Genomic DNA, 18,021 nt, shown 5'->3' on the forward strand with positions numbered 1-18,021 from the left:
CATGATTTCATTCTTTTTGATGGCTGAATGATATTCCATTGTGCATATATGCCATATCTTTATCCATTCATTAGTCAATGGACATTTGGGCTCTCTCCATAATCTGGCTATTGTTGATAATGTTGCCATAAATATCAGGGTGCATGAAACCCTTCGGATCTATAGTTTTTAAAGATTTATTTATTTATGAGAGAGAGAGAGACATAAAGAACACATGCATGCATGAGTAGGGGAAGGGGCAGAGAGATAAGCAGACTCCCAGCTGAGTGCAGAGCCAGATGCAAGGCACAATCCCAGGATCTTGAGATCATGATTCAAGTCAAAATCAGATGCTTAGCCTACTGAGCCACCCAGGTACCCCTCAAATATGTATTTTTGTACCCTTTGGGTAGATACCTTGTAGTGCAATTGCTGGGTTAGAGGGTAATTTTGTTTTTAACTTTTTGAGGAACCTCCAAAACATTCTCCAGAGTGGGTGCACCAGTTTGCATTCCTACCAACAGTGCAAGAGGGTTCCTCTTTCTGCACATTCTCGCCATCACCTGTTGGTTCTTGTACTGTTAATTTTAGCCATTCTGACGAGGTGTGAGATGGTATCTCATTATGGTTTTGATTTGTATTTCCTTGTGATATTGAGCACCTTTTCATATGTCTGTAAGCCATCTGGATGTCCTCTTTGGAAAAGTGTCTATTCATGACCTCTACCCATTTCTGAACCAGATTATTTGGGGGTAGAAGGTGAGTTTGATAAGTTCTTTATAGATTTAGGGTATTTTTTTTTAAGTTTTGAGTGTAGAAGATTTTTTAAAAGATTTTATTTATGTATTCATGAGAGACACAGAGAGAGGCAGAGACACAGGCAGAGGGAGAAGCAAGGCTCCATGCAGGGAGCCCGATGTGGGACTCAATCCCGGGACTCTGGGATCATGCCCTGAGCCAAAGGTAGACGTTCAACCGCTGAGCCACTCACGTATCCCATAGATTTTGGATATTAATCCTTTGTCAGATATATCATTTGCAAATATCGTCTCCCATTTGGTAGGCTGCCTTTTTGTCAAATGTTTCCTTTGTTGTGCAAAAGCTTTTTATGTCAATGAAGTCCCAATAGTTAAATTTACTGAAATTTTTAATGGATTTTATTTATTTGAGAGAGAGCAGGAGAACACAAACAGGGGAAGCAGCAGAGGGAGAAGGGGAAGCAGACTCTCTGCTGATCAGGAAATCCCACGTGGGCTTCTATCCCAGGATCCTTGGGATCGTGACCTGAGCAGAAGGCAGACACTTAACTGATGGAGTCACCCAGGCACCCCAAGTTTACTGAATTTTAAAGGACAAGTTGGTCATAGTAAATTGGAGGATTAAGGGGAAACCAATCAAATGAAATCACAAGGTCCTAAAGAAAGTCCTAGAGGATTCACCACAGGGTGACCCCATCTAAGCACATTAGGATGACCTTCCTCTGCAGAACTACCTTAATGTTCCAGGTCTTCTTCATCATTTCTAGCAAATTCTTTTTTAAATAATGAAAATACCACCAATTCCACATCTAGGAATATCACATGATAATGCCAGCAGACTTGTGAACTGGCATGTGTACAAGATTATTTCTCAAAGGACTATTTGTAATAGCAAAAGAAGCAACCTAAACATCCACCAACATGAAACTTGTTAAATAAATTATGGTATATAATCATTCAATGGAAGACTAGACATCTATAAATAAGAATGGAGAGGTTCTTTTTGTGGTGGTAAGGCATAATCTTCAAGACCCACTAGAAAGTGATTTTAAAAATACAAGGCACAGCAATGTGCATAAAGGTCATCATAGTGTAAAAGGGGAGGGGAGACTATGATACACATACATACGTATGTATGAACAAAATAGCTCTGGAAAAATACACACGCAAAAAGATATGATTGTTGGGGTGCTTGGCTGGCTCAGTCAGTAGAGTATGTGACTTTGATCTCAAGGTCATGAGTTCAAGCCTCACATTGGGCATGGAGCCTACTTTAAACATATTAAAATATAAAATACAAAAAAAATTTTTTATAAATCCAGAGCAGATTGTACTAGAATAATTTCTTTAAAGATATGATTGTTCACTTCTAAGGAGAATGACTGAGTAGCCGAGGGGCAGTTACTGCAAAGTTTTGTGAAACTTTCAAAGCTTCAACCATATGGATGCATTATCCATTCACAAAATAAAATTGTCAAGTAAGTTTCTTAAAAGGAGAAAAGACTGACCAATTAGGCACTATAAGAGCCAATCAAGGCCATAGTGGTCGTAAACACCACAGAAAAATGATTAATCTTGAATTTGGTGCCCTTGCACAGCATTTGGCCTCTTGCTGATACCTTGAGTGATCCTTTCTGTTCCTACTCAGGGTATCTCTTTGTACTTTAAAATGGGTGTGTCATTTTAGTGGATAAGGTGGATTGGTCACTCAGGCTGCATTCTACCCTTTTCTGGGGTACCTTCCTGTACAGGAGAGGCTAGAACATCAAAACCTGCAGCTCTGGCTCCTTTGCAGGTACAACTCTGGATGTGAGTTGGCTTCTGTCGGTTACTTACATTCAAGTGAGATTTGAAAGGGCAGAAATGAGGTGAGAGCTATTTTCCTGTTCCTCTTGCTTACTTTTCTGCTGCAGGTGAGGTCATGAAATGTGAGATTTATTGCTTTATAGCAGCACCCTTTAGTGTTCCTTTTACAGCTTTCTAGGGGTTGGAGTGCAGTTACAAACAGGAGCCATGGGGATCCCTGGGTGGCACAGCAGTTTGGCGCCTGCCTCTGGCCCAGGGCGCGATCCTGGAGACCCGGGATCAAATCCCACGTCAGGCTCCCGGTGCATGGAGCCTGCTTCTCCCTCTGCTTATGTCTCTGCCTTTCTCTCTCTGTGACTATCATAAACAAAACAAAACAAAACAAAAAAAAAAAAAAACAAAAAAAAACAGGAGCCATGTTGGATTCCTGAACCCTGAATCCATGAAGCCTGCATCCGCGTATTGTGGTCTTGGACTCAGTCATCCCAAGTAGTGGCCTCAACAGGCAGTCACCTAGTGAGTCAGTTCTGCTCTAGAAGTCACTCCTGACGTCCCAGCCTAGGACCTGCTCCTTCAGCCTTTTCAAAGATTTCCTAAGCACGTCAATCTGTATAATATATCCCTTCATGCTTTCATGCTTAAGATACCTCCAATGGTTTCTATTTCCTGCACTTAAACCCTATCTGGTACAATCAGAAAGACTTCAGAATACTTGGAAATGTTGTGTCTGGACCTTCACGTTCTAGTCCAGGTCATTCTCATTACTGCCCCACCCCCTCCATGGTCTTGGCCTGCCCTTCACTGTAATTCAAAGCTGATCCCAGTCTAGTAAGATATGCAGACCTCAAATTTAGTAGTCCTCTGGCTTTGCTGCTTATTCTAACCTAACTTTTGTTCCAAGCTTTTCAGCATCAGGTATAACCACCCCCTGGAGTTGAGCTTCTACAGTTGTCACTCAGTTTCTGAACTAGATTTTTGCTTAATACCCTGGAAGCTGAGTTCCTGCATAAATGATTAGAAAATTATCTGGATCACTGCTCACTGCAAGAGCTCCAGGCTGGAAACCAACTCAGGAAGCAGAATGGCTATACAGGTGGTTAAAATACTGAAACAGGGATCCATGGGTGGCTCAGCGGTTTAGCGCCTGCCTTTGGCCCGGGGCGCGATCCTGGAGTCCCGGGATCGAGTCCCACGTCGGGCTCCTGGCATGGAGCCTGCTTCTCCCTCCTCCTGTGTCTCTGACTCTCTCTCTCTCTATGTCTATCATAAATAAATAAATCTTTCAAAAAAAAAATACTGAAACAGCTACTATCCAGGACAGCCTAGTGTTTCCTCACACTTCCCTTCCTAACTGGAGGCCACCTGGACTCTCCCTCCAATGCATCCACTCAAGAGTTAATGTTCCATCCAGCAGGGTCCTCTAGGCGCTGGTTCCAGAGTCATTCAACTTCAATTTTGGTTAGTCTTTGACTGTTCCCAATTGGTTGAAATATTTTGAAGAGCATCTCTCTATACAAGCCTGTCATGTCTTTGCTGATTGGATAATCCTTTTTACTTCTACAATTTCTTGCAGCTGGGATACTTGCCTTCCATTTATTCCATAAATCTTTACTGTTCAGCTCTGGGGACTATTATTATCCAACTCTTGGCTTTAGATTCCAGCTTCTACTGATGTCCGGGATCTTTATATTATCTATCATATCCTTCTGACAGATCTCTGAGGTTTGATCAGCCTCACTAATTCGTTTTTGCAGAAAAGACTCTTGGGATTATGGACACCTTTTATTTATTTTTAAAGCTTTTATATATTTATTCGTGAGAGACACACAGAGGGAGGCAGAGACACAGGCAGAGGGAGAAGCAGGCTCCATGCAGGAAGCCCTGAGCCAAAGGCAGATGGCTCAACCGCTAAGCCACTCAGGCGACCCTATGGACACCTTTTAAAAGCCTCAATTTTTACCTGCTTTTAGTCCCAGGTTTCTGAGCCAATCCTATTCTAAGCAGTATGTATAAAAAATAACATTTAAAAAACAGTATCTTTTAAAAATATTTTATTTGACAGAGAAAGAACGAGAGCACAAGCAGGGGGAGCGGCAGACGGAGAGAGAAAAGCAGGCTCCCTGCTCAGCAAGGAGCTCAATGTGGGGCTTGATCCCAGGACTCTGAGATCATGAACTGAGCTGAAGGCAGATGCTTAACCAACTGAGCCACCCAGGCACTCCCAAAAACAGAATTTTAAAAATATTTAAATATGAATAATTTTTTAAAAGATTTTACTTATTTATTCATGAGAGATACAGAGAGAGGGAGAGAGATGGACATAGGCAGAGGGAGAAGCAGGCTCCCTGTGGGGAGCCCAAGGTGAGACTCAATCCCTGGACCCAGGATCACGCCCTGAGCCAAAGGCAGATGCTCAACCACTGAGCCACCCAGGTGCCCCTGTTTAAATTCTTTAGGCTAAATAAAAGTTTATCTCATATCTACTATTAAAAAATTGCTGGCTATGATTTAGGTCTTCTCTTTAATCTGTTATTGGAAAATACTGTTAAAACCAAGACAACTTGACAAAATTGGTCAAATTTGCACTCAATAACTATAAACGCTGGCAACTTTTATGCTGGAAAAAACACACAGGTTTTTTTCATATTATTTGGATCATTATTCCACCATATAACGAACCAATGGTTGCTTGAAGTTACAGAATTCAGGGATGCCTGGGTGGCTCAGCATTTGAGCTTCTGCCTTTGACTCAGGGTGTGATCTCAGAGCCCCAGGATTGAGTCCTACATCAGGCTTCCTGCATGGAGCCTGCTTCTCCCTCTGCCTGTGTCTCTGCCTCTCTCTTTCTCTCTCTGTGTCTCTCATGAATAAATAAATAAAATCTTTTAAAAAAAGAATTCATAATCTATCTACCTTTTATAGTATATTAGTACTTTTCTTGTAAGGAATCTAAGAAGGAGGTTACAAGATAAGTTCACAAAGGGAGAACATTTAAAGTAGAAGAAATTCAGGGGCACCTGGGTGGTTCAGTCGGTTAAGTGTTTGTCTTTGGCTCAGTTCATGATCCTGGGGTCGTGAGATTGATCCTCCCACATCAGACTCCCTGCTCAGTGGGGAGTCTGCTTCTCCCTCTGCCCCTCTCCATCCCTCCTCATGCTCTCTCTCTCTCCTCAGATAAATAAAATCTTAAAAAAAAATAAGGTGAAGAAATTCAAATGGGTGCATATTACTTGTTTTATTTCAGAAAGCAAAATCAAGGACATGTTCTAAATTAGAAGACAAGATATCCTTGTGAACATGTATTCATCTATGGCAGCAAAACAAGGACAAAAATCAAACAAGACGATGACATACAAGAACACAGCAACTAACCAAGAGTCCAGTGAAGAACAATGCCAAGATGTGGCAGATCTGTAAGCCACATGTCTCCGGGGGACCGAAGTCAGTGGGCTCCAAGGAGCATGCATTCAAAAAACAGAAGTATTTCACACTGTAGATGGACAAAAGAGGCACATATGTCTTCTCTTCAGTAGGAAGAAAGGCAATTGGGATTTGTAGGAAAAACAAAACAAAATGTCAAAGTATCAAAGAAGCCAGGGTCCAGATATGAAGCAAACAAAAATGTGGTTTGATTTTGAACAACTGATAGAATTTAAGGAAAGGGATATTTTCTCTTAACTGGCAGAGACAGGGGTCAAAAAGTGGACTCATGAAAGAGGAAATATTGTCCTGGTTTAGCACCTGTTTCTGCACTGAGTAATGTTTACACTGTGATAACAGAGCAAATGTTGTTTACTGCCATTCAACGTTTAGATTTGGTTATGGTCAAAACATTGAGTATTTTTTTTATATATATAGCTACAGAACAGTGTCATTGTCATTAACCTTGATGTCATAACATTAAAAGATAGAAAGCAAAAGTAAAGCTGACAGGTTGGTTGGAAGGAGAGAAGGAAAGAAGGGGGAAATGGCTTCATCTGACCTACAGGGGAGACAAGAGCTACTGTTTAAAAAAAGAAAGAAAGAAAGCTTATGAACAAGAAACAGCAGCTTATCTTAAGTTATAAAGACTTTCCATATAATAACTAAAGATAATATACCAAAACTAGAGAGGAAAGAGAATAGCTTAAGTGCTTGGGTGGCTGAGTTGGTTAAGCATGTGCCTTCGCCTCTGGTGGTGATCCCAGTGTTCTGGGACTGAGCCCTGCATTGGGCTCCCAGCTCAGCAGAGGGTCTGCTTCTCCATCTCCCTTTGGCCTTCAACCCCACTCCTCGCTTGTGCTCTCTCACTCGCTCTCTCATTAATTAATTAATTAATTAATTAATTAATTCTTCAACAACAAAGATTTCTAGACATGTGAGATAGTCATTGAATACAAGAGATTAAACATGATTTTCAAAAGTATCAGATGACCTGAGGTTTTGATACACATTGGTTAGTTTTGTGGAAATTTCCTTTCCTAGAGAGAAATAAAACTGAATGGTGGTGTAAAAGAATTCTCATCACTTTGTAGCTTCTCCATTTTAATGGGGACACCTTCAAGCTTACACTTGAGAAGTAGAAATCATTTTGCTCAAGCACAAAATAAGCAGAGGAGGATGGGGAGAGAGTTATCCTGTCCCATTTGTTGGTACAAGTAGTTGTGGTCTGAACAGCTTTAAAAAATTGCACAGCATGTGAAACCATACAGGAGTGAATTCTTACCTAAGTCTCAAATATCATTTGAACTTTTTAATGAGATTTCCTAAGAAATGTCTAAAATGTCATTGAAAAATCCTTTCATTATACTAGAAGCCACATAAATTTTCTTTCATACTCAATCTCCAACGGATATTGGCTATTCTCCACTTTCCTGTAACCTAATTTATCTATAATCTTGTATAAAAATCTCCCCCTTGCTATATTTTGAGACAAGAGTGGGATACTTACAAGGTAGCTAGTTATGAATTTCTGATCCAGTTTTAGTGCATACATAAATGAAGGGAAAATCATAAAAAATACTCAGAATCAGAGCAGCCATTTTTGATTGGTTAAATATTGAATATTATGTACTAAGCACAAACTAGCTGATAAAATTCTTTATCAAGATAGGACTAGAAGCATTATTCTATCCCTAGTAGCACTTTAACTGCTTGAAATTTTAGAAATGTATTCATTTTGTGTAGGATTTCTCACCTTTGTACTATTGACATTTTGGACCAGTCTTCGCTGTAGGAGGCTGTCCTGTGCATCATAAGATATTTAGTAGCATCCCTGATTTCTAACACTAGATGCCAGTAACATTCCCTTCTCTCCTCAACCTCCTTCCTCCCAGTAGTGCCAACCAAAAATGTCTCCAGACTTTGCAAAATATCCCCTGACGGCAAAAGTGTACCTGGTTGAGGATCACTGAATGTGATTGTATTTTTTAAAAACTAAAATTTATTTTAGAGACTACTGTGTCAACTCTGCCTACTTCGTACATGATGAATTTGTCTTACACACAGTTGAACATCTGAACTTGAGAAATACAAACCATGATGGATTCTGATTCTTAGGTAGGATAAATGAAATCGGTAGCACTGCAATTGATGGCATTTTCAATTAACTTATGGATAGCAGACAAATATGATTAGATAATTTTAGCTTATGGAGGTCTATCTTAAACCATACATGGCTGATAAAAAGTGTGGAATCTAAGCTCTTAGGATTTCTCTTGAGTTAACCAGATGGTGTGCTTATGATCTGCCTACAAAATCCTTCCATTCTTTTCAAATAAAATGCTATTTTTTACTTTCCACTTTAAGATCATATGCTTTCAATTCTTTCCAAGTGAAAAAAATATATAGGCTATGTTAGACACTAAAATAAACTATCACAAGTCCTGGGATTCCTGGGACTTGTGATAATCGAAGGAAAATGTCACCTACATTCATGATCTTTATCCTCACAGTCTCAGATCTTCATATAACCTAGGTTTCTAATCTATCCTTATAATGATAACACACATATATTATGTGCCAGACACATTCTTAGCTCTTTTACATACATTTAAATAAAAATTTTCCCACTTTGTTGTATTATTGATACATAAAAAATTACACACAGTTTAATGTATACCATTTGATGAGTTTGCACATATACATACACCCATGAACCATTATCATAATCAAGGTAGTAAAATCAGAATTTCAGACAGAAAAGTCGCAAAAATAGTACAGAGAGCTCCTTGATACTTTTCACCCAGATTTACCAATTGTTAACATTTTACTACATTTGCTTCTTCTTATCCCCTTCATACGTCTATAATATGTAATTTTTTGGGAACCATTTAAGAGTAAGTTACATTGTCATTTTATCTCTAAATACATCAATACTGAATTCTTCCTAAAATCATGGAAACTGTAACTAATGTAATACTATTATCTAATCTATATTCAGATTTCACCATTTGTCCTAAAAATGTCTTCTAAGTCAGAGGAAAATCCAAGACTATGTTTGCATTCAATTGTCATGCCTCCTTAGCATCCTTTATTTAATCTGGCACAGTTTCTCAGTCTTTTTCTTTTTTTTTTTTTAAGATTTTATTTATTTATTCATGAGAGACAGAGACATAAGCAGAGAGAGAAGCAGGCTCTCTGAGGGGAGGCTGATGCAGGACTTAATCCCAGGAACACAGGATCACACCCTGTGCCAAAGGTGGCCGCTCAACCGCTGAGCCACCCAGGCATCCCTCTCAGTCTTTCTTTGTAGTAAAAGACATTGACACTTTTGAAGAGCACAGGTCAGTTGTATTTAGACAGTCTCTCAGTTTGGATTTGTCTGATAGTTCCCCATAATCAGATTCAGACTAAGTGATTTGGCAAGAATACCACAGAAGTGATGCTGAGTTCTTGTAAGTGCTTCAGAAGGCATATAACATTGCTTCGTCCCATTATTAGTGATATTACCTTTAACATTGGTTAAGGTAGTATCGAACAAAATATTTCTCCGCTGTCGAGTTATTAGCTTACTCTTCATACTTAATAGGTCTCTTGTGGAAAGATACTCTGAGACTATGTAAATATTTTCTCAAACTTTCATTCACTAGTTTTAGCATCCATGATTATTAGTATTATGTTTGCCAAATAATGATTTTCTAATTCCCTCATTTCTTCCACATGGCTTTCTACTTTGAAAATGAACTTTCGTGATGCCTGGGTGGCTCAGCGGTTGAGTGTCTGCCTTCGGCTCAGGGCATGATCCTGGAGTCCCGGTCCCCACATCAAGTTCGCTGCAGGAAACTTGCTTCTCCCTCTGCCTCTCTCTCTGCTTCTCTCATGAATAAATAAAACCTTTTAAAAAAATGAAAATGAACATTCTCTTTATCTGTTTATTTATCTCTACCACTGTGACCCTTTTCTCTTTTTTATAAGAGAGAAAGAGGAGAGAGCGTGAGGGAGAGAGGTGGAGGGAGAGAGAGAGAACTTTTTTTTTTTTTTTCCTAAGATTCATTTAAGAGTGACAGAGAGCAAGAGAGAGCACATGCACAAGCAGTGGCAGGGGCAGAGGGAGAAGCAGACTCCCTACTGAGTATGGAGCCCGGTGGGTCGTGGGGCTCAATCTCATGAACCTGAGATCATGACCTGAGCAGAAACCAAGAGTCAGATGTTTAACTGACTGAGCGCAACCGAGGCGCCCCATGGCCCTGTTCTTTATTCAGTAGGTTCTATTCCTTTGCTTTTGTTTTGTTTTTTTTTTGATGTTCAATTTTTTTTTTTTTTTTTGAGATTTGGTTGATGAGAGCGCCTTCAAACAGGTTCCTGTGGCTTTGACATAGCACAAAAATATGTTCCAGGTTCATCTTGTATTTTCCCTGCCTCAGACTTGCAATCAATCATTTCTTCAAGGACTCTTAGTTCTTTTTAATGGAGAATGGAATTTAGGAGCCAACATCCAGATGCTTTGTGCATTCAGTGCTACAGGGCTGTATGAGTAGACAAATGGGAAATAGACATATTTATATGCACACGTACATATATACATGTTAACATTTAATCATCACTACAGTCCTATGAAATAGCTACTACCTTTATTATTTTTGTTTTACAGTTCAAGAAACAAGGCACAGAAATTAAGTAACTTGCCCAAAAGTCTGCCAGTTAAGTGATACACACAGCTGAGCTTAGAACCTGGGTGGTCTGGCTGCAGGCCTACCCTTTTAGCATAAATGCGTAAAGATAAAAGTATTCTCAGAATTGAGAAGAAAGTTATACTATGTGATCTAAAAATTCTCATTGAGTTCTTTGACTTTAATGTCCTATCAGTTTTCCATCTGGGGAAGAAAGGAGTCGGGAATGTACTGCTGACCTCTGAATCAAATCTAAGTATCAGACTAGATAGAGAATTTCTTCTTCCCTCAGAAAACTAAAGGCTTGCAACTGCACCAAACTTACTACGCCTGGTTCTCTCTTTCCCAAGGATGAGTTCAGGCCTTCAAGGATTTTCAGGCCCTCAGGGAAATAGGTCTCTGGTAAGCCTACCCAGCGATCCTGTAGATGTGCTCAAACTTCATCGTATACTATGCTGAGGCTCTATTTCCTGCTGCTTAATTCACACTTCAAAATACTCAGGAAAAGCAAGAAAATCAGTCTATTTTATAAAGTGGAGGATGAAGAGGATCATGGATTTTTAAATAAGGTCAAAAGAAATTTATTACTAAAATTAATCAGGAAATACTTTATGGTAGGTAGGATATGGGGAAGTTTTTAATATCTATCCAGAGAACATCTTTCTTGCTCGTGATTATGTTGCTCTAAAAGGAGCAAAAATATTAAGAATGATTTTTTTTTAATCTTTATTTATTTTTTTTTTAATTGTATTTATTTATGATAGTCACAGAGAGAGAGAGAGAGGCAGAGACATAGGCAGAGGGAGAAGCAGGCTCCATGCACCGGGAGCCTGACGTGGGATTCGATCCCGGGTCTCCAGGATCGCGCCCTGGGCCAAAGGCAGGCGCCAAACCGCTGCGCCACCCAGGGATCCCGATTTTTTTTTTTCTATGATAGTCCCAGAGAGAGAGAGAGAGAGAGAGGCAGAGACACAGGCAGAGGGAGAAGCAGGCTCCATGCAGGGAGCCCGACGTGGGACTCGATCCTGGGTCTCCAGGATCAGGCCCTGGGCTGAAGGCGGCGCTAAACCACTGAGCCACCAGGGCTGCCCTATTTTATTTTTTTAAAAGATTTTTATTTATTTATTCATGAGAGACACACACAGAAAGAGAGGCAGAGACGTAGGCAGAGGGAGAAGCAGGCTCCATGCAGGGAGCCCAATGTGGGACTCGATCCTGGAATTTCAGGATCATGCCCTGAGCGGAAGGCAGGTGCTCAACTACAGAGTCACCCAGGCATCCTGGTGTCTCAACTTTAAACACCAATTTGCAGCTTATATTGAAGTAGATGTTCATGCCCTAGGGCCCAGCAATTCTACTCCTAGGTAAAGTTTCCTTTAGAGAACTGTTACTTAAGTCAAGGCACAATGAAAAAGAATATTCATAGCTACATTGTATGTAATACACATATTTGGTAACAACCTACTCCATCTACTGGAGAAAGGATAAGTAGGATGTGGTACATTTAATTCAAGAAAATTCTCTACAGCAGTGAAAATGTAAATTTACAGCTGTCTCTCCACAGATGAAGCTGGATACAGAGGAATATAAACAGGAAGATACTACTGACATACAAACTTAAAACATACAAAATAATCACATATATTGCTTAAGGATATGTACATACACAGTACAATTGTAACAAAATGCATGGAAATGAGAGCCACAAAATTTAGGAGAGTCTTCATTTTTGTTGGAGAGAAAAGAAAGGAAACTATGATTATGGAATACAAACTATTAGTAATGTTTATTTCTTAAAGTTTACTTTTTAACACAGGTGATTAATCTGCATATCTTTTTTATGTCTGAAATATCTCATAGTATACTTAAAAGAAATATCCCCTTTGTCTTATTTTCCTGGCGGTAGACTCATCATGATAGAAATGTATTTCCTCATTACGATAGGTATCACCCATTTTCCAGTCAAGTCTTTGTTATAGGATTCTTTTCCATTGATTGTGTGTAGGGAGAGTGAGGGTTGGCTGCAACTCCTTTCTATTTCAGGGGCTGTCATGGGAAAAAATTCCAGTACTTTGTTGAAAAGGAATTAACCTGGCGCTAAGGATGGAACAAGGATGTGGAAGATACTGGTGCTTGGGATGGGAAAAGGAGGAGCCTGGTTAGAGAAAAGGGAGTCCCAGGGACTGGGAAGGGGACTGGCTTTGCTGGGGTTTTCTTAAGAGGTTTAATGTGTCAGGGTACCTGGGTGGCTCAGGTTCCGATCTCAGGGTTGTGAGACTGAGCCCTGAGTTAAGCCCTACCTGGGCTTAAGATTTCTCTCACCTTCTTCCTCTGCACCCCACCCCCAACCTGCCCAAAGAGGTTTAGATGTGTCCGTGTCCATAGTGGTCAAAGATGGCATGAGTACAGGGGCCCTGAGAGCAAAGCAGAAGTCTTGTGCTGTACAGGCCTGTGGTCAGTGGGGAAATGGCAGTGAGGGCATCTTGATGACCTTTACAGAGCAACAATGGAAAACTCAAAGAATCACACTCAATCTTTGGCATCGGGTAAAACTAGGGGTTCTCATAAGATCCAGTGAAGGGGTACAGAAAATCCCGTATTCCACCCATATTGGAGTCCTACAGCTAGGTCTGAAACAGAGAAATATGTTTCTTGTGCCTGAATGATTATACATTAAACTAGTATCAATAAGCTACCACAATGAATAAGCAAAGGCTAGAGACTATTAGGAATAGGTCCAAATATAGATAGTGCAGAGTTAGCAGGTAATGGGAAGGAAATAGAGCTAGGAGTCTTTTTTTTCCTATCTTCTCAAGGGAGGAAAATAACTTCCAAATCACTTGGCCAGACCAATAGTAAAACAAGAAAACTTAGGTTCATAATAAGAGACCTTGTACAACAGAAGTGTTAGATGAACCTATAAGCTGGACCATTGCTGTGATTCAGCTTCCAAGAAAATAAGTCCTATAGTTGACTGCACTGCCAGATTAGTAGGGTCAGATGATCAGAGAAAGAGAGAGAAATCTCACTAAGTGCCAGTTAGACCACATCCAGGTTTGAAGAACATGGACTAGCCAAAAAGAACTCCAAAGTGAGTGAATTAGAGCTTTCAGGTAACTATATTCTGTGACAAGCTGTTCACAAATATGATGACACACTTACAGAAAGACTTGCATTCCCTGTGCTTTAAAAAGGTAAATATTATCTATTTTCTCTTATACAGGTTCCTAAAAATCAATGAACACAAAAGCATACTTAGAATAAGATGTACAAAAGTTATATAAAATGCCCACGTTTTAAGACTATGCATAAGAGTCTTTGCAAGGGTACTTATCACGAAGTTGTAGCAAAGCAGTTACCGCAGTTGCACCGTTCTGCCTTCAGCTTCAGGATGTTTCCCGTGGCCAGAAATGCTCTAAGTCGTCTCCGAGTTCAAAGCATTCCACAAACAATGGCAAGGCAGAGTCACCAGAAACGGGCACCTGATTTCCATCATAAATATGGTAATGCTGTATTAGCTAGTGGAGCCACTTTCTGTATTGCTGTATGGGCATATACAGCAACACAAATTGGAATAGAATGGAACCTGTCCCCTATTGGCAGAGTCACCCCAAAGGAATGGAGGGATCAGTAATCCCAGCTGGTGTAATAATTGTTTCAAAACCAACTCATAATTGATGCCAGGTGAAAGCACTGTGCACCTACTAAAATATGGCATGATTTAAGAAATAAAGTACATTTGAAACCTTCAAAAAAAAAAAAAAAGACTATGCATAAGAAAAAAGTGTATTAGGGTTCTCCAGAGAAAAAGAACCAACAGTGAATACATAAATGTATAAATATGTATATATGTATAAATATATATGAAAAAAGTTTTATTATAAGGAATTAGCTCACATGATTACAGAGGCTGACAAGTCCAAAGATATGCAGAGTAAGCAGGCAAGTTGGAGACCCAGGAAAGGCAACTGCATAGTTCCAGTCCAAAGTCTGGCAGGCTTGAAACCCAGGAAGAGTGGAGTCCGAAGGCAGGAAAACAGATATCCCAACTTGAAGGCAGCCAGCCAGAGGAACTATAGTTTAGCGGGTGGGGGATGCGGAGGTGGGAGGGCAGGGTAGGAAGGGAGGAGGGTCAGCCCTTTTGTTCTATTCAGGTCTGCAGGATGATGTCCACCCACCTTATGGAGGGCAATGTTTTACTCAGTCTACTTATTTAAATATTAATTTCATTCAAAACATTCATAGAAAAACTCCCAAATAATGTTTGATCAAATATCTTTTAGTAAGGTCAAATTTCTAAAAATACTTTCTTCATATTCTAAATGTCTACTCTTTCAAATTTCTAATGAAGAAACCAAGCAAGGTTTAGTATGATTTTCAAATTACCTTTGTAGCTCTAAAACTATAGCCTGCCACTGAAGCCAAAATGTAATTTCAATTATCATTATTATCACAATTCAGAGCTCTTCAGATATTAACTTTCCCAGAAAAATTTACCTTTGTTTTTGAGCATAAATTTATGATAGTAAGTAACAGTTTATTGGGAAAATACTTTAAAATGATTCATTTATTTATATCTCTATTGCATTATTTAGAGATAATCAAAAGTAGTGACTGTGCCAAATTAAAACATCTGGAAAGCTTTCTAAATTTTGGCTATAATTCCAGATTTCCTCCCTAGCATTTCATAGTACTGTTTGTTCAAAACACAATAAAGTTTCCATATAGTTCTTATTGGAATCATTTTCTTTGGAACACCTATAATAAAGTTTGTTATTTTCTCCCAGATGTTATCTTTAGCTCCACAGCATCAATGAAAGCCATTAAACTATTTTTTAAATTGTGATATTTTGTCTTTTAAATAAATTATTAAGACACTTTTATTTGTAACAATTGAAGTTTTGCAGTAATGATTGAAATTTATGTTGTTTTTGTCAGGTATGTTTTACAAGTGAGATCATAAATCTAAAATGCAAAGTGTATAAAAGTTTTATGAAACATTTCATGACTAAAAATCCTTCTTTGTACCAACTGTTAACATGACAAATAGCTGGTGTTAACAATTTGGTACTTTTAAAAATTGCACCTGAGAATTTCAATTGATCAAAGAAAAAATATTTTAAAAGACACTATTTCAAATTCTTTATTGTTGAAAGTAATATATGATCTCCTTAATCATCTCCCGATTATTACAAATCTTTGAACTATGAGCTAAGTGAACACGACTGCTCTTTGGATGAAATATGAGTTTAGCATTTCCAATCTTCAACACTACATTTTTTGTTACTGTCTGCATTCATCATTCACATCACTTGCAATAAGTCATGCTTTTATTTCAGAAATGAAAATCACTGGTTTTATTTTATATTAATTTTTGCACAGTACCAAAAGACATTTCAGGATGTTTCAAGAAGTGTCCCATGCTAGAGTTATCATATTTTTCCAGTTTTAGAACATGAACATTTATGACATTTAAAAGGAATGCTAAGAAACTTACCAACATTTTGCTGATACTTCATTCTGGGTGGGTTTTTTTCCTCTTTCCTCTTACAAGGTTTAATTCAAATATAATATCCTTATAGAAAGTATGCTTGATACAAGTGTACAGCTTGATATATTTTCAAACTGAACACACCCATGTAACTAGCACCCAGATTAATAGAACAGCATCCTAGATGCCCCAATTCCAAATCCTTTCAGTTATTTCCTTCCCACAGAAGAGTAACTGACATCTTGTTTTTGTATTTTACATAAATAGAACCATAAAGTGTGTATTATTTTGTGTCTGGCTTCTTTTTGCTAAGCATTTGGTTTTTGAGATCATCCATAATTTTACATGTAGCTTTAGATCTTTCAATCTAATATATCCTATTGTGTAAGAGTGCCATGATTTGTCTATTTGGGTTGTTTCCAGTTTGGGATATTATTAAAAATGCTGCTATAAACACTCACTGCTTTGACCAATTCCTTAAGTTTAAAAGAAATTAAATTGAAAATCACGGGTGCCTGGCTGGCTCAGTCAGTAGAGCATGCAACTCTTGATCCAGGGGTCATGAGATCAAGCTCCATGTTGGGCTTAGAGCTTACTTAGAAAAAAAAAAAAAAAAACGGTCATTCTCAGTTGCATTAATCCCACTCCAACTATTCAAAGCCCACATAGCTGCTATACAGACAACACAGAATACAGACTACTTCCATCATTGCAGAAAATCCCATTGCACAGTGCTGAATTTATGGTGGTGTACATATGGAATTGCTGGGTCACAGGGTATGCACGTTCTGCATTGATAGCAGATGTCAAACAGTTTGGGGGTATCAATTACTCATATTTTGTTATAAATTCTCCCATTTTAAAATACTAAAACACTGTATTTACTTTTCATCTAAGAACTACAATTCACTAAAAGTAAAAGCAAATAAAAATGAAACTACTTAGAAGTAGCAACTGTTAGGGCATGGAGTGTTTCACAGGTAAAGCACAATGTAGCAACATTATTTAACATGACACAGGTCAAGCTAACAGATGTTGCAATGTTTCTCCTATGCCATTATCAACAAAAGGTCCATTACCAATACATGTCACAATAGAACTAACAAATCTGTATCAGAATTTACGTAATTAACAGTACTACTATTTATCAATGGTAGGAATGCATCTCAATATTTTAATAACTGAATCAGCCATGCTCATGTCTATCGCTTAAATCAGATCTGCTCATAATCTGAAATAATACTGGATATTACCAACCTTTCCAAGGTTTGGCAATCTGAGGGGCCAATTTGTCTGTGTTTAAACTGCATTTAATCACAAATGAATTTGTGCATCTGTACATACTCATTGGTCTTTAAAAAAAAATCATTTCTTTCCTCTTGGATTGCTCATTTATATACCTTGCCCATTTTAATTAACAATTTATAAATATGGGGATCCCTGGGTGGCGCAGCGGTTTAGCACCTGCCTTCGGCCCAGGGCGTGATCCTGGAGACCCGGGATCGAGTCCCGCATCGGGCTCCCGGGGCATGGAGCCTGCTTCTCCCTCTGCCTGTGTCTCTGCCTCTCTCTCTCTCTCTGTGTGTAACTATCATAAATAAATAAAAATTAAAAAAAAAACAATTTATAAATATGCTTTTACTATTACATATCACGTAATACATGACTGCCCACATATATCCTTTTACCATTTTAAATTACTGATTTAAAAAAATAAATTACTGATTTATATATATTTTAAAAGATTTTATTTATTCATGAGAGAGAGAGAGAGAGGCAGACATGGGCAGAGGGAGAAGCAGGCTCCCTGTGGGGAGCCCGATGTGGGACTTGATCTTAGGACTCCAGTATCATGCCCTGAGCTGAAGGCAGATGCTCAACTGCTGAGCCACCCAGG

The 18,021-nt window shown here is 38.8% G+C and overlaps 1 long non-coding RNA gene and 1 pseudogene across 1 annotated transcript; one reads left to right on the forward strand and one right to left on the reverse strand.

The window, feature by feature from the left end:
* Positions 1–5,759: 5,759 nt before the first annotated feature.
* On the reverse strand, positions 5,760–11,348 carry LOC144281009 (uncharacterized). Its single transcript, XR_013349474.1, has 2 exons — positions 7,373–11,348; positions 5,760–7,271 (listed from the first exon to the last, which is right to left on the reverse strand). It is a non-coding gene; the product is annotated as an uncharacterized LOC144281009 (long non-coding RNA).
* A 2,574-nt stretch (positions 11,349–13,922) lies between these two features.
* On the forward strand, positions 13,923–14,394 carry LOC144281016 (cytochrome c oxidase subunit 7B, mitochondrial pseudogene; annotated as a pseudogene).
* Positions 14,395–18,021: the final 3,627 nt, after the last annotated feature.

Source organism: Canis aureus, chromosome 12 (genome assembly GCF_053574225.1).
Source record: "Canis aureus isolate CA01 chromosome 12, VMU_Caureus_v.1.0, whole genome shotgun sequence".
NCBI lineage: Eukaryota > Metazoa > Chordata > Mammalia > Carnivora > Canidae > Canis > Canis aureus.